At 41.2% G+C, this 9,645-nt stretch overlaps 1 pseudogene; it reads right to left on the bottom strand.

The window, feature by feature from the left end:
• Window positions 1-4,207: 4,207 nt before the first annotated feature.
• On the bottom strand, window positions 4,208-5,513 carry LOC117824607 (annotated as a pseudogene).
• Between the last annotated feature and the right edge of the window lie 4,132 nt (window positions 5,514-9,645).

Below are 9,645 nucleotides of genomic sequence, written 5' to 3'. Positions count from 1 at the left end.
GAGTGCTAGAGGAGTGTAAGTGACATTTTGGGAGATTTTTACACTTTTTGAAGTCTCTGTGTGAGCTCTTTGTGCTTATGAAATGGAGACTAAAGACACCAACTGGAAAATGTGTCTAACTCTGCTCTGCTTAGAGAGGGACTTACATCTACACAACAACGAGGATCAGAAAAAGTATTCTGTTTCTGAGCAGGAAAGACACCAATACAATTCAGTTACTCGACTTTAGTACTCTTTGAAAACAACCTAAACGACCACACTTCCTCGTCTCCTACGGCAGGTTGAGTTGGAGTAAGGTCCTCTGACTTTTCATCTCACACCACAATGGGTTTGACATTTTGACTTTGCTAAAAAGTCACAACCTGTCTCAAAAGCACGTGACTAAGGAAGGAGACCACACATCATTTGCAAAGTAATGGAACATAAGTGAAAGAACAAACATTACAATATGTTGACTTTGTCAGGAAGTCAGTGTGTATGCAGTGCAGTGTGTGAGTGTGTATGAGTAACAAACACAGGAGTCACTAAGAACGGGCTGCGTCCTCTAATTGCATCAAGAATTGCATATGATATGCTCTTGCAAACTGTTCTATTGCATATCACAGTTTTTATTAATAAGTGCAAACACTCTCACAAATTTCTGCATCTCTGTGTAGTTTGTTCCAGTTTTGCATTTTATTGTGCCTAAGATGAGCTGTCAGCATCTCCAGCAGCCTGTTGCACCAGCTGAGCGCAAGTTCATACATAGCCTAGTTTGAATGCAATTTCTCATTTGGGATGGAGTTTTCACTCTACTAACATGTTGGGTGTTCCACCAGCTGAGATAGTTCCAACGTAAGCCTATGTTACATCTTAATTCTTACACTTAGCTCATAGTAGGTGTAAAGTCCTCCGTAGAGTACTGGTTGAAATGGGGGGGTCGTTTTGAAAGGTGGGATGATTTGGTGGATGAGGATATACAGGGGGTTCCCCCAGCTAGATTACGTCGTAAACGCGTCATCCGCAGATTACATCTGTTAAAAACATATGATGACCAAGATTTGCACTCCCATTTTTGTTTTCCACGAGCAGAGTTGCTAAAAATCACTGAACTGTTTGCAGAGGACTTGCAGCATGACATAGATAGAAACAGAGCCCTTGGTCCTTTGCTGCAAGTGTGTCTTGCTTTGAGGTATTTGGCCACGGGATCGTTTCGGAACTTGGTTGTTGACTCAATACAGATTCATAAATCCACTGCATGTAGAGCAATACGAGCTGTGGCAGTATCGTTGTGTCGCCGCTTCAATCAATATGTAATGTCTTCATCCCGGCCTGAGAAACAGGACATAAACCGACAGATGTTCCAGATAGCTGGCTTCCCCTACATACTGGGCTGTGTTGATGGCAATTACATAAGAATTAAAAGACCAAAGAACAACGAGAATGACTTCGTCAACAGAAAGGGTTATCATTCCGTCAATGCACAGATAGGGCCTGATCTACTAAGATCCCAAATAACGAGCACTACTTTGCGTGTGCAAATAATAATTTTGCACGTGCTATTTCTGGGCGTGTTGCGGGTGATCTACTATGACTGCGTGCGCAAATGATAACAAGTGCAAAAGTGATGCGGACCGCCCTTTAATGAGGATTTTGCGTGTGCTATCGGCTGTCACCATGGAGAGTTTGAGAGAGCAGAGTGGTCTTAAGCGATAAATGAAGTTTGAAGACATGGAGTTGGAGATCTTTTTGGAGGAGGGAAATAAACACACCAGTGAACTCCAGCAGAGACATCTCAGCGTTAGAAACGCGATTTGGGAGGCCATCTGTGAAAAGGTGAATGCTGTGAGAAAAAACAGAAGATCTGCCGATGAAATAAGCGCATCTACTCTTCTCCAAAACACAATCAGTGAGGCCTGTCCCTGCTTTTATTTTTTACTCTTCCTGTCAACGTTGCACCATCTGAGCGCTCATTCTCCAAGGTAAAACTAACTAAAAACCCCTTGATGAGCACGGTGGGACAGGAGAGACTGAGTGGACATGTCATGTTATCTATTGAGAATGACAGAGCAAAGAAAATGGACATACAGCGCATTGTGGACAAGTCCGCGGAGCTTAAGGCTCCTTCAAATAGTGGTGAGTAGGCCGAGTACTTCATATTGATTTGTTGTTTATATGTTAACATTTGGGCTGCCATGCCAATTTGACTAAACTTTATAGCTGTTGATACAGCGGTCTTCTGTTCTCTCATTAGTTGAAAAAGTTAAAGTGGGTGTCAGAATGATGCGGTCGCTATCCGTGGTGCTGAACTGCTTCGAATTTGTGTTGTTCTCTTCGTTTGTTAGACTTCGTGTCCGTTTGATTGACTTCAAAAAGACATAATTGTGTGTAAAAACTGTAGTAATGCTTCTAAGCCCCGCTGTGGCGGGCATGTTGTAAAGTTATGATGAGCTTTGCAGTAAACAGCCATGTGTGCGTAATGCTGTGCCAGTTTGCACCTGCCTTTCAAACGTGCTAAGTATAGACGCAAAAGATAGGAGATAGGAAACTCTGTGTTTTCGGTTCCACAACAGCTGATTTGAGTTAGTTAAATCAACTTGGAGTAGTTTCACCTGGGGTTAAGCACGTGCACCACAACTTTAAAAAGACAGCATCAATGGAGCCCCGATTCGACGAGTCACCATGGCAATGGAGAAGAAGAGGGCGGCATTTTTCACCCCACAGGAACTGGACATCCTTATTCGCTCATATGGAGAGTATGAGCATGTTTTTAAAAAAAAAATGCAACACCGCTGCAGGTGCCAAACAGAGGGAGACGGCATGGGAGAACATTGCAGCTCGGGTCAATGCGTACATTTAAATGTAGTCCTTTGCAATCACAGGGGGAAACTGCTTGAATGGTAGCCTATTAATTTATTTCTTTTAGGTGCAATCCCGCGGGGGAGAAGCGAACCTGGCAGCAGCTTTGGATGAAATATAAAAACATTGTTCAAACAGGTAAGACCTCGGCATAATATCATGGGGGTACCTCATTTTGATTATGTTTTACATTGTAAAGTAAATATTAAGTGGCTGTTTGACTGTGCAGTTGTTTTACCCCAACATAATGCTGTTTTCACACACATGCATGTATTTTCATCTATATCATGTTCTGTTAAATAATTAAGCCTATTTAAACTAACACAGACTTCTACTCAGCCAACAGAAAGAAAGCAGATGCCCGTAAAACGGGTGGCGGCCGAGCACCGCCACCTCTAACGGAGGCAGAGGCGCTGGCCCTGAGCCAGAATTGTGGAAGGCCAGCGACTGAGGGAATCCCTGGAGGGAGCTCATCCTCTGAGCCCACCCCCCAAGACACAAGTGCCTTTATAACATGTAATATTCCTAGACCTATATATCTTTTTTTAAGCCTATTCATACAAATATTTATTTCCCTTTTCATGTCTTTTTATTTCTCCCAACAGATTCTGATGGTGCGATCTGCCTGGTGGAGCCCCCTCACGCCACAACAGACCTTGTAACTGTAAGTAGGCAATACTCCAAAGATGTTGCCAAATGGTGGTTTAAGTATACTGAGACATATCACTCATCTAGGATGAAGAGTACGAGGAGACTTTGTCTGCTGCCTTCACAGAGGGGGAACCAGAAAGGCCTATAGAGGTAACATTTGATATGTTATTGCTAGATCTCTTCCCATTCACATTTCTTAACATTCTGGTGGAAAATAGAGTGTGACATTTAGCCTACACTGAAGTATTAACACATTGTCATCCTTTTTAACAGGGCATGGCTGGGCAGCAGCAGGAGGGTCCCTCAACTTCAACTGCACAGATTGACACAGTGAGATGGATGTTCAGTAAACACCAGAGGTTAATTCTGTGGAATTAATGTGCGACTGTATAATTTAATGTCCTCCTTATGTATTCCCAGTTACCCGTGAAAGACATCTATAAAATATTTCTGCTGAAAAAAAATTGAGAAAACCGACAAAGAAATTCAGTTCTTGGACCGCCAGATGAGAAGGGCAGATCTCGAAATTGAATTACTAGAGCACAAGTTAGAGGTGGGTGCATGGTCACAGGTGAATTATGTTAATTATGTTAACTACAGGAACATTAACCAAACTATCTCTTGTATTTGTAGGAAATAAAGAAGACCAAATGAAATTTGTATTATGTTTTTATTTGACTGCTGCTGTGTTGGTGGTGGAAGTGGTGATGATATTGTCTTAATCTCTGAAGTGGATGCGGGATATGGTGTCTCTGACTACTCTGCCGTCCTGCATAGCTGGCAGGTGGATGGGGTGGTCATCATCAGCGTCTATTTGTAGGGCAGGGTGTTGCTCTCCTCGAATAGTGGCAATATTATGAAAAACAACACATGCCACAATAATATCACAGGCCCTCTCAGGGGTCACCCTGAGGTGACGTAGGCACTGGAAACGGGCTTTCAACAGGCCTATGGTCATCTCCACCCGGGCTCTCGTCCTGCAGTGAGCCCGGTTGAAGTTCTGTTGGGGGCCTGGTTCAGGGTCAGGGTAAGGGGTCAGCAGCCTTGGTTGGCATGGGTAACCCCTGTCCCCCAGCAGAAGGCTATCAAACTCTCCTGTAATGTATAGTGGATACATTAGAGTATATTAAAAGAGGGAGACAAGTGAATTATATTATGCAAATCTTTAGGCTGCTTACCACGTTGCAGTCTGTTGCTCAGGTTAGACTCACGATACATCCTTGAGTCGTGGACAGACCCAGGCCACTTGGCCTCCACATTGGAAATAATGTAGGCAGCATCACATATGATCTTGACAGTGCAGAGAATGACAGATGTTGAACTATGATGCAGTCTTTAACATTTTGAAACAGTAGTCAATCTACATTTACCTGCACATTTATGCTGTGAATGGACTTCCTGTTAACATAATCCGCCTCATTATGTGAGGGAGCCGTGATGGGGATTTGTGTGCCATCTATGCAGCCAATCACACTGGGAAATCCTAACATAAATTAAAATTACTAATCCCAGTCTGAGGTTGCAGCACAATGTCATTAACAGAATATAATTTTAAATGAATTTAACAGATCTCTACACCATTCACCTGCAATCCTGTGGAACTCCTCCTTGACGACTCTGACCGGTTTATGTCCAGGGAAAACGATGAAGGTGTTCAGTAGCCATTTCAGGGCGAGGCACACTTTTCTGACCGCCCTGCATACAGTGGCCTTACTTAAGTGCTCTGCATCTCCAACATTGTACAAAAAACTCCCATTTGCAAAAAAACGCAGAGCAACACACAATATCTGCTGGGATGTAAGAGCACGACTACGATGGGTAATGTTGCAAATGTACGGACGGATTAGGTGGTGTATGTAGATGATCGACTGTGAAGTGAAACGGTACCGCTCAAAAAGATAATTGTCCGGAAATGCTAAAACATCTATGCGCAGTCTGATTATCATCTCCCGACAAATATTTAATTATCTGCGAAATAATGCTGCACCTTCATCCACGGGATCATTAACAAAAGGACATGCCATTTTAGTGAAAAAAGTTTGCACCTAATATCGGACTACTGATTGATTTCTGAATTGTTTTTTTAAATAACAGACGGCAGAAATACGCTACGCCAACACTCGCCTGCTGACTGAATGAATGAGGAAATCAAATACTGTGTGTGGCTGAAAGGGGGCGGAGACTGAGAGTAACTCGAGGTTCATTGAGAAAAACCTGGTCCCGACCAGATTAGGTTCATAGAGTCTGTTACTACGGTAACTGACCGAGAGTTTAAGTTACCTCCCTCTGTGAAACAGGCTAGAGTTACCCCTCTTTCTCTGGTTTGAGTTACCCCCCTTTGTGAAATGGAAAACACAGAGTTTCCCTAATTTCAGGGTTAACAAACTCAGAGTATTCACTAAACCTGCTTTGTGAAACGGACCCTTGTTATATTATAACTTGTGCTGTTGTTGATAATATTACCACTGGATGTCACTGTTATGATACACACTGTAGAGTAAGTATTTAGGCTATAGTTATCACTTATGATACATTATCATACTTTACATACCTTTAATACCTTTACATACCAACAATAAAATTTTCAAAATATTTATTGTATACAATCTACATTAACTATCTAAGTGGATCGGCCAGCAGTGTCTTCGTACCTGCTCGATTCATTTGCAGTCTGGACGCGGAGGGGTTAACACCTCTGCTCTGACTTCAGCTACGAGGGACTGCTGCACGACTAGGACTGAGCCGTCAGTGAGTGCTTTGGGATGGGGGAGGGAGTCACTACAGCACCTGCTGTTCATTTAGAGCGATACATGCTTTCACTCAGAGTCTCCAAAAGTCTCTAATAACACCAGAGAAAGTCGCCAGATTTGTCACTAGTCGCTTTTTTGAAAAAGAGTCGCTAGAGGGGTCTGAAAACTTGCTAAAAATAGCAACAAAGTCGCTAAGTTGGCAACACTGGCTGCACCAAACACTGAAGCTCAGCTGTGAATGATGACATGAAGAGAAAGCGCAACATCATCACTGACTACAAGAGGTGCAAAGGAGGTGTCAACAACCTTGGTAAGGTAGGTGCCATTGCACATCAGTAACTCACACATTTATTTATTTGTATTCTTATGTTCTTATCTAAAATGATAAAAAATTATAATAATACTAATAATAATACTACTACTACTGATAATAATAATAATAATAATAATAATAATAATAATAATAATAATAATAATAATAATAATAATAATAATAGAAACAACAACAATAATAATATGAAAATTTGTAGTTTTTTTTTTCAAATAAGCATTTCATATAAAATAAATGATATGTGTATCATGAGGAATACTTAGATCATTTATTCATATTGTCTTGTTTTGTGTTTTTTTTGTCAGGTTGTTGGCACCATCTCCTGCCAGAGGAGAACGAACCGGTGGCCACTGGCCCTCTTCCACCACCTGATTGATGTGTCCCTCTACAATGCCTGTGTCCTGTGGACATCGATCAACCCAACCTCGATGCAGCAGTCGTACAGGAGGAGGCTCTTCATTGCAGAGGTGGGAGAAATGTTGGTGACACCACACATTAAGAAAAGAAAGCGCCTTCCTCACTCATCAGCCGCTGCAGAATTAGTTGCAAATCTGCAGGTTGGTGTTGTTGCAGGCCCGTCTCTCATCGGGACATCTAAGGTCAGGAGAAAGTGCAACTTTTGCACCGACAAGAAGAGACGGGTTGGCACCACCTGCTGCAAATGTGGGAAGCATGCATGCAGTGACCATGCTCTGTCCATCTGCAGACTCTGCTCTACCTGACTCTCAGACACTCTCTCTTTCTATCTCTCGCTCACCCTCTCTCTCTTTTGTTCTCTCCCCATTTCAGCCTCTTCCAATCACCATTATACTTAAGTTCAATGTTTCTCTTTCAATGCTCATCCCTCAGCTAGTTCAGTGTTTCCTGTCAGTGTTTATCATTCAATGTTTCTTTTTCAAATAATTAGGGGCCGAGCGCTGACACGCAGTGGCGGCGAGGCCCTATTGTATCCCGAAGGATCGCTAGGATTCTTCCGCCACTTCAAAGACAAATTGTTGGGGCTCTTCTATACAGGAAGTGCAAAAATTTGAGGTATACCTCAAAATCTTTTAGGATATTAAAACCTTAATATCTCTTAGATACAATGTTAGATCAGGACCAAACATTACATGTATGATAACTGTCCCGGGCTTATTGCATTCACCTATATCTTATAGGGCCCCCTACTGGCAACAGGAAGTCACATGTCTTACCTTGTAATGAAATGCTTCTCCTGTTTTAAACAGTTATTTCTCAAATGTGCTCAGAAATGGCCTTCACACATTCATGAAGCATCACAGGTCAGACTGTGACCTGTCCTTAAAGGGTGTCTCTGACAACGCCCCAAACTCAGATGTCTTGCCACGAAACAGGAAGTACTTATAGCTCCTTCATACAGTGATCAATCTGTTTGAAGTTACATACACATGATCAGGGTTCATCCCTCCACACATCTTTGGGTTCATTTATCTACTACAGCCATAGCGCCACCCACAGGAAATACATGGTACTGACATTTACATACAATCTCCGATCTCTTCCAAATTTAACATGTTTCATCAGGGACCTGGCCTGAACTCATCTATAGATACATGATGGTCGGAATAACGCCATCTAATGGACACAAGCGGTATTTACTCTCAGAACATGTTTTTAACATGCTTGTGATCACAACTCTTTCTATAATGATCTGTGATGAACAATCCTTCAGCACGCAATTAAAGTCACAGTACCACCTACTGGTGACGGGTAGTACTGCAATTTACACTATGCTGATAACTGCACAAGTATCCTCACAGTTTCAGCCTAGGCCTCTAAAGTGCAGCACAGCAGCACCTGCTGCACATCAGGCTGTGGCATACATCAGGCGGTGGCTTACATCAGGCGGTAATGCACATTACGCGGTGGCACACATCAGGCAGTGCTTGTACGAGGGCCCGCACATATCCGCTTGCGGTTTTAATTGTTTTTCTGTTTCAAAGCAATCTTGTATTTTAAGTTTATTTTAAGAACACACCAGGGTAATAAGCATTTAGAGGGGAAAAAACTTGGTTGAAATTTTTTGGGGGGGGTTTGAAAATTTTGTTTTTTGTTGTTTTGTTATAAGAAAAAGTGGTATATGTAAACATACTGGCAGTTAAAGGGTTAAAAATCCCCGAAATAAATTAATATTTGATATGAATATTTCTGGCTAAAGTAGTTTTATTAGATTGAGTCGTTTAAAGTGGAAAAAAATATTAATATATATTATTTTTAGAGCAGTTTAGGGTGGCATGTTTTAACAGAAGGAACAGAATTGGTTTGGAAAATCTGACACTGCAAAAAAAAACATGCATCAAAATCAATGTCACTGCCAATCATTGACACATCTCGGGGCCGAATAATAATAATAAACAAATTCTGGTTGAAATGTTTTGGTTTTTTTTTTAATATATTTTTGGGGTTTTTGGATAAAAAAAACAGTGGAATTATGTAAACATACTGACAGTTAAAGGGTTAAAATCCCCCAAATACAATTCATATTTGATATAAAAAAACCTCCGGCTGAAGTAGTTTTATAAGATTGAGTCATTTTAAGTTAAAAAATATATTAATTTCTATAATTTTTTGAGCAGTTTCTGGGAAGGTGTCACATTTTAGCTCTAGGCACTCATAAGGGCGTCGTTACATTTTGAGATTTCCAAGTTGAGGTTTTGGCGCACACCAAACTGCATCAAATGAGTTTTACTTTTATTAGGTATAAAGTTATAAGCTGACAACCAAGTTTGTAAAACATCAAAATTAGACTATAAGGCCTCTTGTATTGGAGACGTAGATGGCTTAGAAGTATATATCATAGTATCATCAGCATACAACTGTATATTACAATTAGAAAAGATGGGAGATCATTGATTTCTGTTGAGTAAGTAAATCTGATCTGCACCCTCTTAAAAACACATTGCTTTCTATCATGCTTTCTAAAAGACGAAAGGGGTCGATTGTATCAAAAGCTTTGGTAAGATCTCTAAATATTGCTCCAGTGAGTCAGATGTAAAGAAAACATATTTTTTAATTTTTTTACATTTTAAGAGAGCAGCAGCTGTGAAATAGTTTGAT

This window comes from Notolabrus celidotus, chromosome 13 (assembly GCF_009762535.1).
Source record: "Notolabrus celidotus isolate fNotCel1 chromosome 13, fNotCel1.pri, whole genome shotgun sequence".
Taxonomy (NCBI): Eukaryota; Metazoa; Chordata; class Actinopteri; order Labriformes; family Labridae; genus Notolabrus; species Notolabrus celidotus.
The sequence above is the reverse complement of the archived record's forward strand: the minus strand, read 5'-3'. Positions and strand labels throughout refer to the sequence as shown.